This window comes from Rutidosis leptorrhynchoides, chromosome 1 (assembly GCF_046630445.1).
Source record: "Rutidosis leptorrhynchoides isolate AG116_Rl617_1_P2 chromosome 1, CSIRO_AGI_Rlap_v1, whole genome shotgun sequence".
NCBI lineage: Eukaryota > Viridiplantae > Streptophyta > Magnoliopsida > Asterales > Asteraceae > Rutidosis > Rutidosis leptorrhynchoides.
In genome coordinates, this window is record NC_092333.1 from 416333697 (window position 1) to 416361602 (window position 27906).

At 31.7% G+C, this 27906-nt stretch overlaps 1 non-coding gene across 1 annotated transcript; it reads right to left on the reverse strand.

Annotated features, from left to right (window-relative positions):
• Positions 1-10879: 10879 nt before the first annotated feature.
• On the reverse strand, positions 10880-10986 carry LOC139886929 (small nucleolar RNA R71). The gene has a single exon (XR_011772787.1). It is a non-coding gene; the product is annotated as a small nucleolar RNA R71 (small nucleolar RNA).
• Positions 10987-27906: the final 16920 nt, after the last annotated feature.

Here is a 27906-nt window from a genome sequence, read left to right on the forward strand (position 1 = left end):
ATTTTTTAGGCTCAAGTCTTGATTCTTTTGCATACATTTGGACTTTTGGACTATTTTTGCCTTGAACCACAAACTCATCAACAACTCATCACTTTCGATCATTAAACTCTTCAAAACCCAACAAAACGAGAAATATATTGCGAAGATAAATATGTGTAATTCGAGCAATATCAAATCCTCCACACTTGAACCTTGCTTGTCCTCAAGCAAGCTTAAACTTAACCACGTCTTCACAATTGTTGACCTACTTTGACTAGTGAGATCTTACAACTTCAAGTATGGTCATTTTAACTTTTCAAACTTTTAAACACAATCTTAAATTACTTGACAAATTTCAATGAATTACCTCAATGACTTTTGTCAATCTTCAAAGCTTCATAATCTTTAAACCGATCCAACCTTAAAATTTCTTCACAAACTTCCATCAATCATCAAATTCCACATCTTTGAACCATGACTTTCAAGACTTTGACCAATGTTGACCTTCAAGGAATTGTCTTCAAGTCATTTCAACAATTTTCAAATTCAAACTTTCCCCTACCACAATCTTCTTCACATCTTCAACAAACTCCATTCAAAACAATCAATCAAATTCATGCCTAAACTACTAAAGTCTTCATTTCTTCAAAACAATCAATCAAACAAACAAACATGCTCCCTACAAAGGCTCAAATATCCACAAGAATTCGCATTTAAGAATAATCAAATCAAGAATCGAGCTTTTTAGTGCAAACCATTTAAGGAGCATTCTTCAAACCATAAATCATCAAGCTTCACATCCACCATCTAACTCTCCACATCACAATTAATCAAGAATCACTCATAAGCTTCACTTTGGTGTAATGGAGTGCCAAGTTACATGAGTCATCCAAGAAAATGTTGTAGCCTTAAGGAAGACAAGGCTTTTAAGAAAACCATTTTTTGTTTTTAAACAGAAAAACGAGTCAAGTTGTAAAACAAGACAAGTTTTTCGAAAATTTTGGTTTCAAAGCTTTGTACATTCCCAAGCCATCCCGGTTTTGGGACAACCGCACGGATAGCTATTGCCCCTGTATATCACAAAAGTGAACTACCTCCTTGTATTGAAGGCGATGAGACAAAAGCTATCTTGGGCTCTTAAAGGTTGTGTGCATACAAGCCACCCCGGTGGTAGGATGACTGCACTGGTAGCTACTTCCCCCGTAAACATACTATTCGATGTCAATAGCGATGGGAAAGCAACTACCTTGGGTGTGAGTTGTTCGGTGGGTCTATGGCACGATACTTGAAAGACTTTACTTTTAAGGTTAGGTCTTTTTGATTCATAACTTAACTTGGAAGACTTTACTTCCAAGTTTAGAAGACTTGACTTCCAAAGAGATATGAGAGGACTCAATTCTCCCGGAAGTGTTTAAACACTTGGCTACTTCCCACATAACAAGCTTTTATGCTTATGTTTAGAAAATGTAGGAAGTAAGAACTACCTTTCCGTTAATTCATAGAACATGGGTGCCATAGCTTTTGGCTATGGCGTTTGTTATCTAAGCAACACTAGCATGAAACCATAGCTCTTAATATCGTACCCGAGAGGATTGTTGTATACTTTAAGGACCTCGGGTCTTCACCATCATCATCATTATCCTCATCACTATCATCATCAATAACATCTTCACCAACCCCGAGTGGATTATCATAGACTTTAAAAACATTAGGCGTTGGTAAAGCTTCAATCAATTCGTCATCTTCCTCATCACTTTCATCATCTTCATCAAATTCATCATCCTCACAATCTTCATCATCTTCACTATCCTTACATTCATCGTTATCCTTCTCATCATCTTCATCCTCATCTTCATCATTGGTTATCAAAGATTCGGGTACTTGTGCAATCTCCACTACTTCAGTCTCGGCATAAAAGCTTACATCATCATCATCATAAAAGACCCAATTTTTTAACCAAGAAGTAGACTACGGGTGAGGTAGGTGGTGAAATGGTAGTGGATACAAAATCTTAAACTAAAGGGAGCATGGAACTCACGGTTTTCTCTAAGCTTTGAATTGAAGCTTGTTGAATTTCTAACATTTCCCTCAAATCTATTCTCTCTTGAATTAAAGCCTCCATACGGTTAAGGTGGGTTCTCACAACATTTGAGAATAACTCTAGTAAATTCGGATCGATCTCCTCATGTTGTTAATTTTGAAATTGAAATTGAGGAGAATCCCATGTCGAGTTATCTCCCTAATAAAAATAGTTCATTGGTTGACCAAAAGAGTCAAAATTAGAAATGGGAGCATTATCACAAGGTTGATCCATAGGGGAAAAATCATTCATAGAATTGTAATCATAAACCCTGTTTTGATAACTCCCATCATAAGTATCACAATAACCATGCGGCCCAAAGTTAGCTTGCCATTGATTCATGTAACTGTTGTCATTCCATTATCATGATTACCCATGTAACCATCATTCACATACCCATAATCATCATTCATACCCATATTAAAACGACCCGTTCAAATCCATATAGACGAATACAATAACATTTAGTCCTATTGCGAGGTATTGACCTATATTTGATACAATTTACAAACATTGCATTCATTTTTAAAAGACAATTTTCATTACAATGATAATTGACAATTATGTATGCCATTTCACAATATCTTCCAACTATAAATGACTTAATCTATCATTTATTTAATAACAATCTTTATGAACTCGTATGAGTCGAATGCAATGTCTTTTGAAATATGCCATGAATGACTCCAAGTAATATCTTTAAATTGAGCAAACGTACAGCGGAAGATTTCTTTAATACCTGAGAATAAACATGCTTAAAAATGTCAACTAAAAATTGGCGAGTTCATTAGTTTATTACCAATAATCAATTCATTATTTTAATAGACCATAAGATTTTCGTTTAATCAATACACATAACCTGTGTATAAAAATCAGTCATATGAATTGAACGCCTGATAACCTATATTAACAAAATGCATCAAAATATCCCCAAGGATAAACCGAACCACTCGTCTGTAGAGACAGAACCACTCGTCTGTAGAGAATATATCGACAGAACCACTCGTCTGTAGAGAACAGAACCACTCGTCTGTTAGAGAATTTATCTATCTTTAGAATTCACGTCAATTAGTGGCAATTATAATAAACACTAATTCTTATGTTACCAAGCTAATAGAGGTGATATCTGGTATAATAATCCAACCATAGAATGTAGTTTCAAGTACTTGTGTCTATTTTGTAAAACATTTATAAAAGCAGCGCATGTATTCTCAGCCCAAAAATATATAAAAAGGGAGTAATGAAACTCACGATACTGTATTTTGTAGTAAATATACATATGATGGCATTGAACAAGTGTAGGGTTGGCTTTGGATTCACGAATCTATATTAGTATATGTTGGTCAAATAAATGTCTAACAAGCTAGGTCAGATCATAGTGTATCACAATCCTAATGCTCGAGATCAATATGCAAAAGTCAACAAAAGTCAACTTGACCCAAAATGACTTCCAAAATCTATACATGTTTATTATATAACCTAAATATAGTCGTTATATATTTAAATATATTTATCAGATTTTATTAAAGTAAATAATACAATTCATTTATTAATAATTAAAATTTATATTAAAATTTATATATGATGAAAATATACTTTTTATATATCTCAAGTAATAAAAATCTATACAGTTTATTAAATATCATAAAAATATAGTGGTATGTATTATTAATGTAATTATTTTGCGTGTGGTAAAAATATCTTTGTATCACATATTTATTAAAATAATATTGATAATAATAATAATGAGTAAAAGTTATCTTATTTTTTAATAATAATAATAATAATTATAATTATTATTATTCTACTAATAATGATATCAATTTTAATAAAATGATAATTCTAATCATGATAATTTTAATAATAACGATAGTTTTTAATATTAACTGTAATAATAATAATATTTTATATAAAAATAATAATTCTATTCAAAATGATAATTTATAATAATAATACTAAAATGATAATAATAATGATATTTTATAATAAAAATGATAATTTTAATGAAAATGATACTTTTAATATTAATGATACTTTTAATAATAATAACAATGATGAAAACGATATTTTTATCTACATCAATATCATACAATATTTTAATTTCATCATGATACTTATACTCATTATTTCCTAATCGATTTGTTTAATAGCTTATAGTCCTCTTTTAAATCGCATTCATAATAATGATAATAATAATAGTAATTATGATAATTAGATGATACTAATATTAATTTTAATGATAATGATAATGATAATAATAATAATAAATATTATAATAATATTAATGATAATACTACTACTACTACTACTAATAATAATAATAATAATAATAATAATAATAATAACGATAATATTAATAATAACTTTAATAATAATAACGATAGTAATAACAATTTTTAATGATAATACTTATAACGATAATGATAATAATAATAATAATAATAATAATAATAATAATAATAATAATAATAATAATAATAATAATAATAATAATAATAATAATAATAATAATAATAATAATAATAATAATAATTAGATAATAATAATAACGACGATAATAACGACGATAGTAATAATAATAATAATCATTTTTAATAATAATACGAAAATTAATGATAATTCAGTTTGTCATATCTTTTAATCCGTTCATCGAAACTACACGACTTCTAAATGAAAAGTTATTAATTTTTTGACAGCTTTTCAACGACATGCTTATCATATACCTTATCTCAGCAGCATATGTATTAAATTCATGATTTATCATAAACTATATAACGATGAAAATAAACATTCAAGCATGCATAATCATATACACCCGGGCACTAGTCAGGGATACACTATTAATATATAAAAGATAAGATATGAATGCTCACGTATCAATATTAAGATTCAATATTGCAAGAAAGTACGTAGAAGCAACGGAGATGATAAACACTAGATTTGACTCACGAGCATACCCCCAAAAAATACCCATAACCTCCATAGCTATATCCCATAATTTCCTTAGCTCTATCCCGCTCGTAAAACCCGTTTTGAAAATAACTCGCTTATGACCTCGTCGTAGTATTTTATGTATAATACTAATAATAGTACTAACACTACTAATAATAATAAGATTAATAATAATATTAATCTTAATAATAATAATAATATAAATAACAGAGAGAGTAATATAGATGTAAGTGTGTGTCGAATGCCAGAGTTGATCGAGCTTTATAATGTTTTGCTGAATTCTGCCCCATGCGATCGCATGGGCACACAGGCACATAGCCATGCAATCACATGGGCACACAGGCACATAGCCATGCGATCACATGGCCCCTGTTGCCAGCTCACATACGAATTATTGATGGCTGCCGACAGTTTTAATAATATTTAATATATATATTTATTTAATTTATATAGTTATATATATATTATATTATATTCATGAGCATAGATGACTTGTAACTTTTGTTCCAATGACTCGTACGTTGACACACGACTTATGTTCCGGTTTCGGTTTCCCGAATGTTAACTCGTACGCTGAGAAAACTAGTACTTTACATTTCGCTGCACCTACCCTTATCAATAATTAGACTTATATCCCAATAATTTATATTAAAAGAAATGTAACCTATACTTTTGAGTATTATGGTCATTTGCTTCTATGAATCAACGTCTCGTTGTATATATATATGATAATATTAATTTAAATCCAAAACGTTTTGTATCTAGTTAATATTATATTAAATCTCTTTGTAATATATATATATATATATATATATATATATATATATATATATATATATATATATATATATATATATATATATTCTCCATATAAATTTATACATATTATATAGAATTGAAATGTTTTAATAATATTATATTTTAGTTTTTCAAAAACAATTATATTTCAAAGTTCATTTATAACCCTTAAAATAATAGAAAAAATATTATGTCGTATCACGTTTACGTTTTTGAAACACTATATATATATATATATATATATATATATATATATATATATATATATATATATATATATATATATATATATATATATATATATACACTTGTAATTTATAATATAAGCTTTAATTAAATCCTTCAAATTTCATAAACAAATTATCTTATAAAATGTTTTAATAATAAAGTTCTTTTTAAACTGAGAATGTTTTTGTACGTTTGAAATTCATTCAAATAAATATGATAATTCTGTTTTTCAAAACTAAATATATTTAAGAATCATAATGGAAGTCGTTATATCATAAAACGTTTTAGAAGGATAAAATTATATATATTCATAATAGGTTCCAAGTTTTTAAATGATAGTTTGTTGGTGAAACGTGGAATAAAGTCCAAAGGTTAAATGAACGTATGAAATCATTTTAAGTTAAAACGTTGATATTTAATTTCTATATTCCATAACTTTACTTTCACATTAATTATTATGAAAGCTAATAATTACCTTATCAAAAGTCACGAGGAAAATTTTTGTAAAGTATGAATTGGAAATCAAACAGATATCTCCACTAACCCTTGTCTAGTTCCCGTTAATTGACACTTTTGTTCTTACATGTAAATCACTTTACCAATTATTCAGAATACCGTTAAAAATAATAGATTTCTTAAATCAACGTGGACCTCACAACAGAGACTCGTAATCCCATTACAATGTATCAGATAATTCAATCATTGATATTATCTTCTAATTCTTTCGATAAATATGTTAATCATATATTGAAACCAATATGTTCATGTAAAGTATTTGATAATGCTAAAAACGAACATATATTTCATAGCATTATCCCTCAAGAAAGACAAGCTTTTAGTTGCAATTGTTCTATTTACAAGTGATATTTGTTTAAATAATAAAAGGTGAAGACAAAAGACAGATTCGACGAATTTAACACGCAAACGACCAAAAAGCTCAAAAGTACAAAGTACAATCAAAGTGGTTCAAATTATTGATGAGAAACGTCTCGAAATTACAAGAGTACAAGACGCAAAACGCAAAATACAAGATATTAAATTGTACGCAAGGACGTTCGAAAATCCAGAACCGGGACCAAAGTCAACTCTCAACGCTCGACGCAACGGACTAAAAATTACAAGTCAACTATGCATATAAATATAATATAATATATAAATAATTCTTATAAATTATTTATATATTATATTATTTATTGAAAGTGTCGGCAAGCTAGGAGCCAAACTCACCTGAGCTGGAAATAGAGGCCATGCGATCGCATGGCCTGAAGGTGAAAAACCCATGCGATCGCATGGTGAATAGTACCAGGCCACATCCTATAAAAAGCAACGAATTCAGTTGAATATATACATCTTTTTCTTCTCTTCTCTCAACGTATAAATAAATAAATATATATTATAATTTTAATTTTAATTTTAACTTTAATAATAAGGGTATGTTAGCGAATGCTGTAAGGGTGTAAGTCGAAATTCTGTCCGTGTAACGCTACGCTATTTTTAATCATTGTAAGTTATGTTCAACCTTTTTAATTTAATGTCTCGTAGCTAAGTTATTATTATGCTTATTTAAGACGAAGTAATCATGATGTTGGGCTAAAATATTAAGATGGGGTAATTGGGATTTATACCATAATTGGGGTTTTGATAAAAGAACGACACTTGTGGAAATTAGACTATGAGCTATTAATGGGATTTATATTTGTTTAATTAAATGATAGTTTGTTAATTTAATATAAAGATTTACAATTGGACGTACCTATAAATAACTATATACACTCGATCGGACACGATGGGCGGGATATTTATATGTACGAATAATTGTTCATTTAACCGGACACGGAAATGGATTAATAGTTAATAGACTTATTAAAACAAGGGTGAAATTATGTACAAGGACACTTGGCGTAATGGTTAACAAAGTAGTAAAACCTTGGTCTACACGCAGTCGATAACCTGGTGTATTCATTAAACAAAGTATTAAGACCTTGTTACAATTCGAATCCCCAATTAGTTGGAATATTTGACTTCGGGAATAAGAATAATTTGACGAAGACTTTCGCACTTTATGATTATGACTGATGGACTATTATGGACAAATCCGTATGGACATATCGAATAATCCAGGACAAAGGACAATTAACCCATGGTAATAAAACTAAAATCAACACGTCAAACACCATGATTACGGAAGTTTAAATAAGCACAATTTATATATTTCATATTTAATTGCACTTTTAATTATCGCACTTTTATTTATTGTCATTTTATTTAATTACATTTTTAATTATCGTACTCTTTAATTATCGCAATTTTATTTTATTGCACTTTTATTTATCGCAATTTCATTATCGTTATTTACTTTACGCTTTAAATTAAGTTATATTTATTTTTAATATTTTACATTAGGTTTTAACTGCGACTAAAGTTTTAAAAATCGACAAACCGGTCATTAAACGGTAAAAACCCCCCCTTTTATAATAATAATATTACTTATATATTTTTGTATTTTTACAAATATAGTTTTTAAAAATATAGCGTTAAGCTTGGTTAAAGATCCCTGTGGAACGAACCAGACTTACTAAAAACTATACTACTGTATGATTAGGTACACTGCCTATAAGTGTTGTAGCAAGGTTTAGGTATATCCACTCTATAAATAAATAAATCACTTATGTAAAATTATATCATATTTAATAGTATTTCCTTGTAAAAATTATAACTATTTTATACACCACCTCGCACACATCAAGTATTTTTGGCGCCGCTGCCGGGGAGACTAAAACGCCGGAAGCGAAACGCTATATATATATATATATATATATATATATATATATATATATATATATATATATATATATATATATATATATATAAAAGATTTTATTAGAGTTTTATTAAGTTTTTATTAAAAATATACGTTTTTAAAAAATATAAAAAAAATAAAATAAAATACAAAAATATAAAAAAAAATCTATATATTTGTTGTTAAGAGTTGATAAAATTTATAAAAGTATTTTTATTTTAGTTTTAAATTTTTATTTAAGTTATTTATATTTTATAAATATTAAAACAAAAAATTAAAACAGAAAAAAAAATATAAAACCACTCGGGCCTGGTACTGTAGCAGCCCATATACTGGCCCGAAACCCTAGCTTATGCGACCGCATGAGCCCGAAGGCAAAAATTCATGTGATCGCATGAACGTACCTGACACGCCACAGTTGACTGATTCCTGTAATAATTACGGTGTAATAATTATAATTATTATTTAATTAAAACCCTAATTAGGGTTATGTATTTAAATATTTAATTTTAAGTTTTAATTAATTTGTTTTATTTAGTTTAATTAGTTTTAATAAATTATAAAATTAATACTTTTATAAAATAAATAATATAAAAATAATATATTTTTATAAAAATTGTACTTTTTACAACTTTAAGATTATTTTTATTTTTATTTTTGTATCTTTTTATTTGTTTTAGCGTAATATTTGTATTTTTCGCTCGTATTTAGTTTTAAGACATAGTTTTTTGCCATAGTTATTTTTATTTCTAGATTTTTAGGCTTTGCCGTAAAATTCCATAAGTGTTTTTTCTTCAGACTAAAATTTAGGTGCTTTATAATTTTGCGACGCCGTTTTTAATATTTTAGTACCTTTTTAAGTTATTGCCATTTTGGGATATAGTATTTCTTTTAAGCTTTAATATTTTTAGATGTAACTTTTAATTCTTAGTTTTTAGTTCCTTTTTAAGTTTCGACGCGCTACTTTCTTATTTTTATTTTTCGACGCCTATTATTTTTCGACCTTTTATTTTTCGACGTTTTTTTCGACGCGCTCTTTTTCTTTCTTATTTCGCGACTATCTAGTTTTTAGGACTTAGAATTTTCTATTTATTCTCTAAAATTTCTTTAAATTTCAACGAAAAATTATTTTAAGCGGTTAAATTGATAGACATCCAAATTTTCTGTTTCGTAGTAATAGTTGGATTTATTAGTAGCTGAGTTGTGAGCTTCCGATTTAAAGGGTTCTGGCTCCCTGCTACATCTTTTGGCTATTCGAAACGTGGGCAAAAGCAGAAAAGTCTGTTAATTTGATAACTTTAATAATTTTTATCTTTTATAACTAATAGGATATTCAGTGAATGCACCGAGCAAAACGTTCACCAACTTTTGTACGTTCACCACCTGTAACTCGATCAAGACATCTAGCAAAAATTGTCGCCGTTGATTTTTCTTTAGAATCGTCATCCAGTCAACCAAGTACTCCAATTCAAATTTTCGATAATCCATTTTTTGAACCCGACCTCACAATTGAGAATCTGGAGAATATTCAGGGATAATTCATAGATCCTGAACCACTAATCTTTCCGCCGGAACCACCAATCATTCAAACAGAGATTGTCGAAGAACCAACTATTAAATCAGAATCCTCTAGTGATTCAGATTCAACAAATTCAATTATGAAAAATCTGGAACCTCTAAGTATGGAAGACCGAATGTGAGCTAAACACACTGGCCAAGGTCACGCAATTACTCAACCTGACATAAATGCGCCAGATTATGAAATCAAAGGACAAATCCTACACATGGTAACTAATCAATGCCAATTTAGTGGTGCGCCGAAGGAAGATCCAAACGAACATCTTCGTACCTTTAATAGGATCTGTACACTATTTAAAATCTGAGAAGTTGAGGATGAACAGATACATCTCATGTTATTTCCCAGGACTTTAAAGGGAGAAGCCAAAGATTGGTTAGAATCGTTACCTGAAGGGGCGATTGATACATGGGACATTTTAGTTGAAAATTTTCTTAAACAATTCTTTCCGGCATCTAAAGCCGTAAGACTTCAAAGAGAAATTGTTACGTTCACACAAAAGCCAAATGAAACTCTTTATGAGGCATGGACAAGATTTGGAAAGTTATTAAGAGGATGTCCGCAACATGGTTTAGACACCTGTCAAATAGTACAAATATTCTACCAAGGATGCGACATCACTACAAGAAAAGATATCGATATAGCAGCTGGTGGTTCCATTATGAAGAAAACCGCAACTGATGCTTACAAAATTATTGATAACACTGCTTCCCACTCACATGAGTGGCACCAAGAAAAAGATATAGTTAGATCATCTAAAGCAGCTAGAGCCGATTCTAGCCATGACTTCGATTCCATTTCTGCAAAGATAGATGCTGTCGAGAGACGAATGGAAAAGATGACTAAAGATATTCACTCAATACGAATTAGTTGTGAGCAGTGTGGAGGACCACATTTGACAGAAGATTGTCTCAGTATTGAACTAACAATGGAACAAAGAGAGAATGTTTCATACATAAACCAAAGGCCTGGAAATAATTATCAGAATAATTATCAACCGCCAAGACCAATTTACAATCAAAACCAGAATTATAACCGAAATGTTCCATACAACAACCAACAAGGTCCAAGCAATCAACAAGTATCCAATAATACTTACAATCAGCAAAGACCTATTTTTCAAAATAAACCACCACAAACCGATGATAAAAAGTCAAATTTAGAAGACATGATGTCAAAGCTAGTTGAATCTCAAACTCAGTTTTTTACATCTCAGAAACAAACCAATGAACAAAATGCTCAAGCATTTAGAAATCAACAAGCTTCTATTCAAAATCTGGAACAAGAAATGAGCAACCTAGCAAGGTTAATAGGTGAAAGAAAATCGGGAAGTCTACATAGTGATACAAATGCTAACCTCCGGAATGAAACAGCTAAAGCCATTACCACAAGAAGTGGTATTACACTTAAACCACCTGAAATACCTGTAATTTCTGATAAAGCTATCTCTACTCCACAAGAACCACAACCTGAACAAGATAAGGAAAAAGAACCGGTAGTTGAAAAGGTTAATGAAGATAACACATTTAAGGTTAAACCTTATGTTAAACCATACCAACCACCACTTCCTTACCCAAGTAAAATGAGAAAAGAAAGACTTGAAGCCGAGTAATCCAAATTCTTGGATATGTTTAATCAAATAAATGTAAATCTTCCTTTCGTTGATGTAATTTCAGGAATGCCTAGATATGCTAAATTTCTGAAAGATTTAATCACAAATAGAAAGAAAATGGAAGAACTCTCGGCTGTTACTATGAATGCTAATTGTTCTGCAGTGCTGTTGAATAAGATACCAGAAAAATTATCAGATCCAGGAAGTTTCACAATTCCATATTTTCTGGGTAGTCTTAGTTCAATAGAAGCATTGGCAGATTTAGGTGCTAGTATAAATTTAATGCCGTATTCACTATACGCTAAAGTAGACCTTGTAGAATTGAAACTAACACGAATAAGCATATAACTAGCCGATCGATCAGTAAAATATCCTAGAGGGATAATGGAAAATATGCTAGTTAAAGTTGGTACTTTAGTATTTCCAGTAGATTTTGTTATTATGGACATGGAAGAAGATTCTCGAGTTCCTCTCATATTAGGAAGACCATTCTTAAACACGGCTAAAGCGATAATAGACGTGTTTGGTAAGAAACTGACCCTAAGTATAGAGGACGAGAGTGTTACCTTTTCTGTTGATAGAGCCATGCAACAACCGCAATCTGCAGGTGATACATGTTATTATATTCAAATTATAGATTCACATGCAGAATTGTTAGAAGAATTTCCAGAATTACAAGGAATAGGAGAATGTTCTTTAGGAGAAGGAACTGAACAAATTGATGAAGTTGAAATGTTAGCTACACTTATGGCTAATGGATATGAACCAATAACAGAAGAAATTCAAATGCTAAAAGAGGAAGACAGATATCGTTATAAATCATCGATAGAAGAACCGCCGACATTAGAGTTAAAGCCACTTCCAAACCATTTGGAATACGCTTATTTGCATGGTGAATCTGAATTATCTGTAATAATATCGTCTTCTCTTACCAAAAATGAAAAATCACAACTCATTTCTGTGCTAAAACCTCATAAACCAGCTATTGCATGGAAGATTCATGATATTAAAGGAATAAGTCCTTCGTATTGCACGCATAAAATCCTTATGGAAGAAGGTCATAAAACGTATGTGCAACGCCAACGAAGACTAAATCCTAATATGCAAGATGTTGTTAAAAAAGAAATCATTAAACTGCTAGATGCAGGTTTAATTTATCCAATCTCTGATAGTCCATGGGTAAGCCCAGTTCAATGCGTACCTAAGAAGGGTGGCATGACTGTCATTACAAATGAGAAAAATGAGCTTATTCCTCATAGGACTGTAACAGGATGGCGTGTTTGTATTGATTATAGAAAATTAAATGACGCCACCAGAAAAGATCACTTTCCCTTACCTTTCATTGATCAAATGTTGGAAAGATTAGCCGGAAATAGTTACTATTGTTTTCTTGATGGTTTTTCCGGATACTTTCAAATTCCAATAGCACCCGAGGACCAAGAGAAAACCACGTTCACGTGCCCTTATGGTACTTTTGCTTACAAACGCATGCCATTTGGACTTTGCAACGCCCCTGCAACCTTTCAAAGGTGCATGATGGTGATTTTTCACGACATGATAGAAGAATGCATGGAAGTTTTCATGGATGACTTTTCAGTCTTCGGTGATATATTTGAATCATGTCTAGTTAATCTTGAACGAATGCTTATTAGATGCGAACAATCAAATCTAGTACTTAATTGGGAGAAATGTCATTTCATGGTTAAAGAAGGCATCGTTCTTGGTCATAAAATTTCAAAGGAAGGAATTGAAGTGGATAGAGCTAAAGTAGATGTAATTGCTAAACTTCCACATCCCACCAATGTTAGAGGAGTTAGGAGTTTTCTAGGGCATGCCGGTTTTTACCGACGTTTTATAAAAGATTTTTCTAAAATTGCCACTCCTATGAATAAACTCCTAGAAAAGGATGCTCCATTCATCTTTTTAGATGAATGCATCAAATCTTTTAATATTCTTAAAGAAAAACTCACTAATGCGTCAATCATGATAACTCCAAATTGGAATCTACCATTTGAACTAATGTGCGATGCAAGTGATTTTGCAATGGGAGCCGTTTTAGGACAAAGGATTGAAAAACGATTTCAACCTATTTATTATGCTAGTAAGACATTACAAGAAGCACAAAAAAATTACACAACTACTGAAAAAGAACTCCTTGCTATTGTCTTTGCTTTTGACAAATTTTGTTCATATCTCGTTCTAGCTAAAACGGTGGTCTATACCGACCATTCTGCTCTTAGATACCTATTTTTGAAACAAGATGCTAAACCACGATTAATCCGTTGGATCTCACTCTTACAAGAGTTCGATATTGAAATCCAAGACAAAAAGGGAGCAGAAAATCTCGCCGATGATCATCTTTCTCGTCTTGAAAATCCTGAATTAGAAGTTCTAAATGAATCGACCATACAAGACAACTTTCCTGATGAATATCTATTGAAGATAGATTATAATGAAATTTCATGGTTTGCAGACTATGCAAACTACTTAGTATGTGGATTCCTTGAAAAAGGGTTGTCGTACCAAAAACGAAAGAAATTCTTTAGTGATATAAAACACTATTTCTGGGAAGATCCACATTTGTTTAAAAGTTGTCCGATGGAATAATACGCCGATGTGTATTCGGAGATGAAGCTAGTCAAATTTTAAACCATTGTCACACAGGACCAACAGGAGGGCATTATGGGCCTCAGCTCACAGCAAGAAAAGTTTACGATGCTGGATTCTATTGGCCTATAATTTTCAAAGATGCACACCTTCTTTGCAAATCCTGTGATGCTTGTCAAAGGGCCAGAAAAATAAGTCAACGTGATGAAATGCCACAAAATGTCATTCAAGTATGTGAAGTATTTGACATTTGGGGTATTGACTTTATGGGTCCATTTCCAAAATCTCATAATAATCCATACATTCTCGTTGCCATTGATTATGTATCTAAATGGGCGGAAGCACAAGCTCTCCCAACTAACAATGCACGAGTTGTAGCCAACTTTTTAAAACGTCTTTTTGCAAGGTATGGAACACCGAAAGCTTTAATAAGTGGTCGGGGTACTTATTTTTGTAATAATCAACTTGAGAAAGTTCTTAAAAGATATGGAGTAACTCATAAAATCTCCACTGCTTATCATCCACAAATAAGTGGACAAGTTGAAAATACCAACTTAGCTTTAAAACGTATTCTAGAGAAAACCGTAGGACCAAATCCAAAGGAATGGTCCATTAAATTGGAGGATGCACTCTGGGCTTTTAGAACAGCCTACAAAACTCCAATTGGAACCACACCTTTTAGACTCGTTTACGGAAAAGCATGTTATCTTCCAGTAGAAATTGAACACAAAGCATTTTGGGCTTTGAAGACATGTAATCTTGAATTACATGAAGCCGGACGTCTACGATTAAGTCAATTAAACGAATTAGAAGAATTGAGACATGAAGCATACGAAAATTCGCTAATCTATAAGGAAAGAACGAAGAAATGGCATGATAAAAGAATCAGAAGTTTAAAAGAATTTAAGGAAGGAGACCGAGTTTTTCTTTTCAATTCACGATTCAAGCTATTTCCTGGAAAATTGAAATCAAGATGGTCTGGACCATTCATAGTCAAAAGAGTTTTCCCATATGGAACAATAGAGTTAATAAATTCAAATGGGATTGAATTTAAAGTTAATGGTCACAGATTTAAACATTACGTACATGATCCGATGGAAGTTGACAACGAAGTTAATCACAATTTCAACACCAAATCTAACTAAGTGTGGGGAGAATCAAGTCTTTAAAGGATAATATGTATTTCTGTTAGAGTTAGATATTCTGTTTTCGTGTAGTTCTCGAGAATGGAATCCGAATGGTCTTTCCCTAGCAGACCCTAAAGAACTAGTCTTCTCCCCCCATTCTGAATTTTTATTTTTTTCAGGTTTTACGAGATGAAGACTTCCTGTGAACTAAACCATGGTCTAATGCTACACGCTTTAATCACTAAACGGAATAATGAAACCCTTCCAAGTGAATAGGTATCATTAATCAGAGGCAAATTGGACGGAGTAAGAAAAGAATCCAGGAACGAAAATAATAAGTTACATTTTGGTAAAGGAAAATCAAAATTCGCAGCGAAAAGAAGAGCACGACACCTTGAAAGATGTCACAAATGCGGAAAGTGGTCACACGAAGGTAAATGTTCAAATAATCAAACATATTCAAATACCGAATTTGTTACTTTATGCAGAGAAGGACCGTTCATATGTTTCGAAGAAAAAACGTTGAATGCTCGAGGTTACGCCTATGTAGCTATGGAAAACCAATTAGTCCGACTATCTTATGAGTGGGCTAAAACAGGTCACTGAGAATTCTATCTCACAGGTAAGTATGTACAGTTTTTATTTTTATTTTTTTTTATTTTTAACCTTTTGATAATAAACGCTAAATCGTTCGCTATAAAGTATTAAATTGGTATTCAATAAAATTAGGTTTTGCGACCGAAATTATTGATATCATACAAAAATTTATTACATCACTGCGAAATTTACCGTTTATTCTTAAGGTATAAATATCTTTAATCGATCAACCCAAAATATTTCAAAAATTTGTCAGGAGAAAAACTAGGTAATATAGCCGAAATTACTTTACCGAAAAGTGGGGCGTATATTTTTGATAATATTTGATTGATTAAAGTGGGATAAAAGACCAAAAAGATTTTAAATTTTATTTTTACTTTGTTTTTAAAATTAATATTAAATTATTAATGTAACTTTTTAAAATCAATATATTTAAGTTTGTAAATATTTGAAAAATTAATATTTTTAATATAAGTTTGTATGTATAAAAACAAAAATATAATAAAAGTTTGGTGTGAATTTTCAATTTTCATAATATGAATTTTTAATTTTATGCATTTTAAATTTAAGTTTGGTGTGAATTTAAAAACAAAATTTACTTTGTTTCATTAAGTTAAAAATTTGATTTTTAAAATTCGTCGTGAGTTGAAAACTAGGTCGTTGAACCGAAATTGCTCTACCCAAGGGAGGGACGAGAACTTTTATTATCATTATTTTTAAGCTTATTGAATTAAAGTATGCCAAAAACATTTAAAAAACCCAAAAATCTTTACTTTTAAAACCACGCTTAAAAATGACAAATTTTAAAATTTTGTCGAGGGACGGACTAGGACAACGATCTGAAACGCCCTCATCCTAAAAAGAAACAAAATTTTAATTTTTAATTAAATATATGTTTTATTAAGTAAGGGTTTTTTTAAAAAAAAAAATACAGGCCCCATGCGATCGCATGGGGTTCCTTCACAAACCTCATGAAGTCGCATGAGGCTGGAATTCTGGACAGAAAGAAAAGGCCAGCGAGTTCTGCTCTCTGCGTCACTTCAAACACCAACACACACACGAACATACACATATATACACTCCTAAAATCGCCATTTTTTCACCAAAATTCACCAAATTTCGTCCTACAATCCGCTATAATCATGCCTAGGTTCAGATTTTTCAACAAAAAGGTAAAAATTACTCCCCTAAACTCTTAAAATTCCTAATTTTTGTGATATTTACCAATATTATACATAATTTGATTTTGTTAATTTCTAGTGTAATTAGAGTTAAATTGTTAGTATTTTATGCATGTATAACCTAGATTGATGCTATTTAACATGATTTGAAGCCAAAAACTTCAAAATTTTTAGGAATCTAGGGTTTGTGTTCTTGAGCAATTTGGGGCTTTTTGATATAAACAGGTTATGTCCGATTTTTGTCATGAATTATTGCTAAATTATGTAGTGTAACATGTTTAGGTAGCTAAATGATTCAAACATTGATCCTAAACATGATTTTTGAGATTAAAGTAGACTTTTTAGGTATAAAATTCATGAACTTGATTAATTTGATATAATTGCCATTTGAGACTTGTTTAATTGTTAGTAATGACTATTTTGACATGTTATTTGAGTTAAATGCTTATGAACTTTGTATATATTTTCATATAGGCTTATTTGAAAAAGTGTAGAATTGATAAAATTGTGAAAATGTGTATAAGTTTAATTTTGATTTAACATGTTATTGTAATTGTTTCAAGTTGTTATTTTGCTAACACTAATGCATATTTGGATGCACAAATTTTGTGTTTAATGTGTTTTTTTGCAGAAAACCGATACTGCTGGTGCTTCATCATCATCTAGACAACCACAACCGGAACCTGAGCCAGAAATGCAATATGAACCTGCACAAGAACCACAACAGGAACCACAACAACAGCCTAATCAACACGTACCTTATTATGATCTGCTACAATTTGTGGATGCCTTCACAGTATTTCCGATGCATCCACCAGTAGAATACCCAATAATTCCTGAATACACGTTGCATCCTAATCTGAGATTCGATAGAAGCTGGACGGATTACCCGGCATATCAAAGTAACAAATTTAAACTGCTACCGAAAAATGTAGAAATGCCAAGGGTAATCGATTGGGATCCTTTGGAAAGGGTCCAACTAGCTAACTCAGTTAGGGAGCATCTGATCCAAAGGTATGGCAGTTCTTCTTTTACCGACTGGGAACGTCTATTCACCATTCGTAGACCTGTATATAAGGAATGGTGTGTTGAGCTGATGAGTACGATATCATTAAATGTAGATGTAGATAGATTAGATGATAGAAGTTTTCTTAGATTTATACTTGGCCGTAGGATGTACAGGATGTCCATGCTGGACATGGCCAGGGCTTTACAGATATATACTCCTGGTGAATTACTACTACCCGATTGTATGAATTTGATTTATCGTGGTGAATGGGTAGATAGGAATTTTGACGCGAACGCCGTCTGGAGGCGTATGTCAAACTATAATGTTTTTACACTGGGAGGAAAACACTCCTACTTACATATTAACAAAGCCGAACTTCGTATAATTCTTAGATTTCTGGCTAACTCGATTACACAGAGAGGTCACAATAAAGAGAAAATGACCTTACATGATTTATTTTACCTAAAGTGTATTCGAGACCCAAGAAGCTTTGTTAATATCCCTTACTGTGTTGGTTTTTATTTATCAAAAATGATGGAAGGAATACAGGAAGAGGGGATTATAGGAGGAGGTATTTTTGTTACTCTCATTGGAGAGTATTTGGGTGTAGATAGGGACCAAGGGGGTCCACTTTTGGAATGTAGGGAACAGGTTGAGCCTTTAGGATTGAAGGTCTATCAGGGTGCTAAGGTATTAAAGAGCAGACGTAACCAGCCAGTACCCTATGAAGGTAGTCATCCTCAGGTAGAGAGAGTTTTAGATGAGGAAATGGAGGAAGCGGATGACATTAGGGATGTCATTAGGGAGGCTATGACTGACGTCTACCAGCGTGTAGATGAGGTAGATATGACAAACGGGGAGAGATTTAGTCGAATGGAGCAGTGGCAAGCCCGGAATGATTACGAGCATTCCAGGCAACAACAGCATGATAGATGGGACTATCATCAGCGTCAGATTATGAGCCGGCTATCACCTCAGGATCACTACGTATCGACCCGACCCGCTTACTATCCTCCACATCAGCCCGAGATGAGACCACCATATACTCTCTACAACCCTAACCAGGCCTACCAGTACACCTATCACCAACCATGGAACCCAGACAACGACATGAACTGGAACCCCTATCCAGATTGATATAGTTCCCGCTGGTGATTTCTATGATTTTTATCTTTTTATTATTTCTATTTATTTATGATTAAACACATTATATTTTGATACTTTTATGTATTGTTTAATATTTTTATTATTTTGTACTAATATTTCATATTTGATTTGAAAGTGGGATTTTAAGTCCCATTTCAAATTACCATGCATGTTTATATTTGTATTGTATGTATGTATATTGTCAATTGTACACAACAGGGTAAAACATCGCATTTTCAAAGACTGGCATTAAGTTCAGCAAAAGCTACTAATTTTGACGACAAAACGAAAAACAAATGTGATGTAACAACAAGACGGAATGAACAAATGATGTGCACCATTTATCATTCAACAAACAAACGCCAATATGTTTGTAAACTTTGGTAAAATTTAATCATTTTTCTACGCTAATCACCCTCAATAATTTAAATTGTTACTAATTTCTTGCAAATGAGGGCATTGCAAGATCTTAAGTGTGGGAAGGGGTTAAATTCTTTCGGATTTTTAATTTTAAATTTAAACACTTGGTTACCATTAAAAATACTAGTAAAGCAGTAGTTGTATTAGAATCTAGTGCTCTCTGATAATAAAGAACAGCCCTAGTCTTATATACTGACTACCCAATTCTAGTAAAAATTTTCAAAATCTTCAACTAAATGAATTCAAAATCATGTTTATACATATTTATATACGATAAAACTAGGTGTTAACGCCGAAATTATTGTTACCTCGGAAAGGACATAAATTGAGAAACAAACCAAAATATTAGAATTTATTTAAAATGGAATAGAGGACAATAAAAAGGCAAAGAAAGGAAAATAAAAGCCAAGTGTGGAAAAAATTTACCAAGTTATTTTGAACATATATCACATATTTTTGTACAAATAACTGAAGATGCTTTTGCTTTAGACTAAACTAATTAGTTTTATCCTATTTACTGTAATATATTTGAAAGAAAGATGGATCTACATGATGAATCAATTCCATCATTAAAAGGAAGTAAAGTCTTCCGAAAAAGACACGCGCTTCTTGATTTAGGTCATGAAGTTGTCGTCCAGACCAGCTGTAGGTTAATGAAAAATCTAGAAAAGTCATCTCTAAAATCAGCAGGAAATCCACGAACCTCAGCATCAAACAGGGTCGCCAAGTGGTCAGACTTATCCTAAGCATGAGAGGATCTGTCTCGTAAAATGGGGAGGACGCCGTGCAAATTAGCTTGATAAGACTAATGAATCAGACCCCCAGAAAAGGATAATCTCCTTAAAAGATCAAAAATCAGCTTTTAAGCCTGATATTACTGAATCCTTGAGATTGACTTTAAAGATTGAGAATTACAAACTCATGGAATTCGATGATATCTAAACTCGAGCTTGAACGAGAAAATATTTTGATCAAAATTACAAACCGATTTGTTTTCTGAAAACCCTATTTTTAATACGTTCATTACCATTGAACGTAAAATCCTAGGGATTCACCTAGAATTCATTAGGTCACCTGAACCAAATCGGGTGTCAACCGTAAGAACGGTGGTTGCATAGTATGGTCGAAGACAGGACCATGTGCCAAACCGAAAAATTATAAGGGTGAGCTTTACTATTGCTCCTACCAAGGATAGTAATTGCATCCGACACGTTATAGACCATAATTAAAAGCATGTCAGGGAACATTACCTTAACAGTTTCTTGTTCAACGCTTTCCTTTACAACCTGACGGTAGTTTACCGAAAGGTAATATACGAAGCAAGTATACTGGATGTGTTGCTTTCCTAATACAAGGTTAGCAAGTGGGTGACACAAAACTGCAAGTTTTGAGCTAAAATTTTCAAATCTGAAACCCACCAAACCCACAAAAATATTTTGCAACACCGGTGAAGGGTTATTCCGGAAAACTTATCTAGGGTAAAAGCTAGATTTAATTTTCAAAAGATCAAATGTTTTCATAAAGATCCAATTTCCTTAAGGGATCTAAATTTTATAGTCATGTGGGACTGTAAACCACATCGTTACTACCATTGTTTATACCGCCGTATAGAAATCACTGATGTACAAAGTGTGAAGAATAAAGAAGTGATTCTAGTATTTTTATTTCAAGACTATATTGCTTGAGGACAAGCAATGCTCAAGTGTGGGAATATTTGATAATGCTAAAAACGAACATATATTTCATAGCATTATCCCTCAATAAAGAAAAGCTTTTAGTTGCAATTGTTCTATTTACAAATGATATTCGTTTAAATAATAAAAGGTGAAGACAAAAGACAGATTCGACGAATTTAAGACGCAAACGACCAAAAAGCTCAAAAGTACAAAGTACAATCAAAGTGGTTCAAATTATTGATGAGAAACGTCTCGAAATTACAAGAGTACAAGACGCAAAACGCAAAATACAAGATATTAAATTGTACGCAAGGACGTTCGAAAATCCGGAACCAGGACCAAAGTCAACTCTCAACGCTCGACGCAATGGACTAAAAATTACAAGTCAACTATGCATATAAATAAAATATAATATATAAATAATTCTTATAAATTATTTATATATTATATTATTTATTAAAAGTGTCGGCAAGCTAGGAGCCAAACTCACCTGAGCTGGAAATAGAGGCCATGCGATCGCATGGCCTGAAGGTGAAAAACCCATGCGATCGCATGGTGAATAGTACCAGGCCACATCCTATAAAAAGCAACGAATTCGGTCGAATATATACATCTTTTTCTTCTCTTCTCTCAACGTATAAATAAATAAATATATATTATAATTTTAATTTTAATTTTAATTTTAATAATAAGGGTATGTTAGCGAATGCTGTAAGGGTGTAAGTCGAAATTCTGTCCGTGTAACGCTACGCTATTTTTAATCATTGTAAGTTAAGTTCAACCTTTTTAATTTAATGTCTCGTAGCTAAGTTATTATTATGCTTATTTAAGATGAAGTAATCATGATGTTGGGCTAAAATATTAAGACGGGGTAATTAGGCTTTATACCATAATTGGGGTTTTGACAAAAGAACGACACTTGTGGAAATTAGACTATGGACTATTAATGGGCTTTATATTTGTTTAATTAAATGATAGTTTGTTAATTTAATATAAAGATTTACAATTGGACGTACCTATAAATAACTATATACACTCGATCAGACACGATGGGCGGGATATTTATATGTACGAATAATCGTTCATTTAACCGGACACGGGAATGGATTAATAGTTAATAGACTTATTAAAACAAGGGTGAAATTATGTACAAGGACACTTGGCGTAATGGTTAACAAAGTAGTAAAACCTTGGTCTACACGCAGTCGATAACCTGGTGTATTCATTAAACAAAGTATTAAGACCTTGTTACAATTCGAATCCCCAATTAGTTGGAATATTTGACTTTGGGAATAAGAATAATTTGACGAAGACTTTCACACTTTATGATTATGACTGATGGACTATTATGGACAAATCCGTATGGACATATCGAATAATCCAGGACAAAGGACAATTAACCCATGGTAATAAAACTAAAATCAACACGTCAAATATCATGATTACGGAAGTTTAAATAAGCATAATTTATATATTTCATATTTAATTGCACTTTTAATTATCGCACTTTTATTTATTGTCATTTTATTTAATTGCATTTTTAATTATCGTACTCTTTAATTATCGTAATTTTATTTTATTGCACTTTTATTTATCGCAATTTCATTATCGTTATTTACTTTACGCTTTAAATTAAGTTATAATTATTTTTAATATTTTACATTAGGTTTTAACTGCGACTAAAGTTTTAAAAATCGACAAACCGGTCATTAAATGATAAAAACCCCCCTTTTTTATAATAATAATATTACTTATATATTTTTGTATTTTTACAAATATAGTTTTTAAAAATATAGCGTTAAGCTTGGTTAAAGATCCCTGTGGAACGAACCGGACTTACTAAAAACTACACTACGGTATGATTAGGTACACTGCCTATAAGTGTTGTAGCAAGGTTTAGGTATATCCACTCTATAAATAAATAATCACTTGTGTAAAATTGTATCGTATTTAATAGTATTTCCTTATAAAAATTATAACTATTTTATACACCACCTCGCACACATCAGTATTATACGTCTAATACTTTGTTAACGTTTTCAATTAATATAACTATATATTATATATACATATCTATACACGTAAATGTTTGTGAATCGTCGAGCACGGTCAAAGGGTAATTGATTACATGAATGTAGTTATAAAATTTTTGTAATTTAACTGTACAAACTTTGCTTATCGTGTCAAAAACATATAAAGGTTAAGTTTAAATTTGGTCAAAAATTTTCGGGTTGTCACAGCACCTACTCGTTAAAGAAATTTCGTCCCGAAATTTGATAGGGGTCGTCATTGCTAACCATAAAAATGTTTTCATGATGAATATGAGTCGATAAATAAATTTTTATCATCATTGAGTAATATGGATAAAACAATTTGATTACGCGAAGAGTATAAATGAAGCTATCACAAAAGAGTGAAATGAAAAAGGTAAAGTTTCGTTATATCTTTTGACGTAGATAGGGTTGATTTCCAGAGTTCAAGGGATTTGGAGAAAATCTTCTTCATAAGATTTGATTCTTCGATAATTAAGGAAATTAGAATCTTCATTGATTAAATGCAATGATCTATTTTGATTGCTCTGTCGGATGTTTTACTATAAATCCACTCCCTTAGTTTTCTTATTTCCGCAACTCACACCTTCTATTCTTTCTTCTCAATTCATACTTTAAAGCATTCGTTAATATGCTCCATCCAGTTCTGATTCTTGATATACTCCTAACTTTCAAATCTGTTATTTTTCTTTTTCATCTACCACCGGAGAATTTTATTTACTTTTACTATTACCTTGGGGTTACAGTGTTTTTAATTCTCTCGTGTCTTTACGTTGTAATACGTATTGATATACACAGTTTGTAATTTATGTGTTGTTGTCGGGCTTTATATTTTCTTTTATATTTAAGAGTTCCATGCTTTTGTCTCCTCTTCCCGGCTTCAAGTCAAGCGAATAATGGTCCAGAATTTATAGGTATGAAGTTTCGAATGATCATAATATACAAAGTAGAAAGGAAAGGTAATAGCACGATTTGATTTGTCAAATTACCAGAATATTCAGAAAAGACCGAATCATCAAGAAAAATATTTTCTTAATATTTTTGGAGGTTAAATAGAATGAAAGAGTTATGTAACATGGCACATGATGACGGTATGGTCTGTGAATCATCATGTTCCATTAGAATCTCAGCATGACTTACTGTAATATAATCACGTTGATCAAGTGTCATTATATCATACTAACTCATGCTCCAGTTCCTAACATTTCTTCAAAAACATTCATATTTTAAGCTCGAAGGTTTACAGAGTATAATAACTAAACAGTTTCCTTTATGATGTAATACAGATAATGCAAGGAGATAAATGTTTTCAGATAAGAATAGTTATGAAATTATCTTCAGAAATATCGAGGATATTTATAATGAAAGATATATTGATATCTTAGAATATCTAAGATCGGAGGATGATGAAGAATATTGTACGCAAGGGTTTAGAGTCAGGAGCAAGGTATTCGTTAATGACTTCAGTAGACACTAAATCATTTAGATTCTTTAAAGGCAGGTTTAGTCTTTGTGATTTGTCCACATCCTCCTTCATAGTTTGCTCAATCCGTTTTCCAGTAGCAAACCTTCTCTTTTTTGAGTTTTGCTAACACATTATTCTTTATCATTAAACTTTTTGTTGTTAAGGTCGTTTACAGTTTTTGCTGCTTCATCAGCATTTTTCAAAATTCAGGGTATTGATTCGTAGACTGGGTGATTTTTCAGAATTTCAGAATTGAAGATCATAATTCTAGGAGATAAATGTTATATGTACACATATAACTGTTGATGTAAAAATGCAGCGAGATTCAAAATACTGATTGCTGATTCTCGGTAATTGGTATGGCAATTATCGTTACAAGATGCAGATGAGTAGATGATGGGGTTTCAATGAGTACATATAATGATTTTTCGAAGAGGCTTACGCCAAAGAGTAACGAAGTTGCTGGTACATCTGCTGATAATGTGGTGAAATATAAAAGGTTCCCCGGTAACGATGGCGAAAAGACAACGTATATATCAAGGTTATAATAAGGCTAGTCCGACTGAAAAGTCGAAGTTGATTTGCTGGAGCTGTGACAAAACTGGCTACTTTGAAGAGGAATTACAAAGTTATTTGCGGTAATAACAACGCTAATGGCTCATGGATTTGTGTTAAACTTCTACTTAGGTTTCGGGAGTTTTCCAGATGCATGATTGTGGATAACATGTGGTTGGATCATTATCTCGATTGTTTCTTAATTAAGGTGTTTTCATGAATCATGAAGGGTTTGAATGTAGATTGTAATGAATTTTGAATGATACAAAAATTGTTTTATGGGTTTAATGAATAGTAGTAATGTTCTAACACAATTTTGAAGTCAAAGTATAGCTTTGAAAGCTGTAGAGATCTAAGAGTGATGATATCGGTTATATCTCGAATTGAATTCTGATATGTTAAAATCAGAATATGTAATTGGATTTGAATGGGTATGGTTGTTTTGATTTCTTATGAAAGAATGAAAATAGTGAGTATAGTTGATGATTGCTGAATCAGGATCGAAGAATGTAACATATTAATTGTGAATTTATATATCTCTCGGGTATTACCTACCCGTTAAAAGTTTCACAAGTGATATTTTGTACCAGAGAATTTTTATTACAGTCTTTATGAAAATATATGTATATTTTCTTCAAATGTAATACAGATTTAATGAGTTAATATTAAATTAAACTCATTTGATTTTCGGCTGGATCTAGAAATGAATAATCTCTAAAACTTTAGAAATTTCGTAATCTTCGAGGGTTATTTCTTCAACTTAAATGAAATTATGAATCAATATTCATTATTCATTTTTATTGATATTTCCTCAGTGAATGATGTTGGTGCTCGTGAAATTCTCGTGAACTTCGCAAGATATGAATGATGTTTTCTAGAAAGTTTCGAGTACCTCGCAAATGAAAGTGTAAAACCAAACATATATTTGAATAATACACTTGATTTATTATGAAAGGGAATTTATTGAGTTGAAGCAGAGATTATAGTTAGCGATTGTCGAATCGTTATGTACATCATAGCATATTATTAATATGAATTAACCGAGTAGTATCTACCCTTTTTCAATTCATACATAATAGCTTAGTACGAGAAGATTTATTTTTATCTCAAAATTCATATATATATATAAAATATACATATAATTTCTTCAGGGAAAATGAGTTATTACTTCATAACTCTTTGATACAATATACGCATTGTTGATTAGTGATGATGTTTGCGATGATTATGGATCTGGTGAAGTTTGTGATGTTGTAGGTGCTGCTGATGCTGATGGCACTGACGGTGCTGGTGATGCTGACGGTATTGTTGATGCTGCTGGTAAAAGAATTCTAGCTTGTAAATCGTGCACCATTCCGGTCAGTGTTTCATTTCATCATTTCTATTCGCTCACTCATCTGGTTTACAATTAGAACTTGAATATATAATCTCTAAAACTTTTAGAAACTACATATTCTTTGTAGAATATTTCCTCGTTGAAGTTATGAATCAATACTTCATTGTTTGCTGTTGTTGGTATTCCTTGGTATCTATGGTGCGTATTACGTTGATGTTTGTGGGACATTTTGTGATGTTGAAGTATGAGATGTGGATGTTGTTGGTGGTGGTAATGGTACTGTTGGTGTTGATGATGGTGGTACTGTTGATGCCGGTGATGCTGCTGCTTGTAACCTTTGCACCATATTCTCCAAAGTCACTACCCGAGCGCGAAGCTCGTTGACTTCTTCTATTACACCGGGATGATTGTCGGTTCAGACGAGCGAATGAATAAGATCTAGAATTTGAGATAGTATATAATCGTGACGAGATACTCTGGAAATGAGAGAGAAAATGGTGTTTCGGACAGGTTTGCCGGTAAGTGCTTCAGGTTCTTCGCTAAGAGGGAAATGTGGTGGATGGAAGGGATCACCTTCTTATTGTCTCCAGTGATTAAGTAGGCTACGAACCCATCCCCAATTCATCCAGAATAGATTATGTCTAATTGGTTGATCCATTCCGGTCACACTGCTTTCGAAGCTCGAGTGAAACTCCATATCAGAATCCGAGG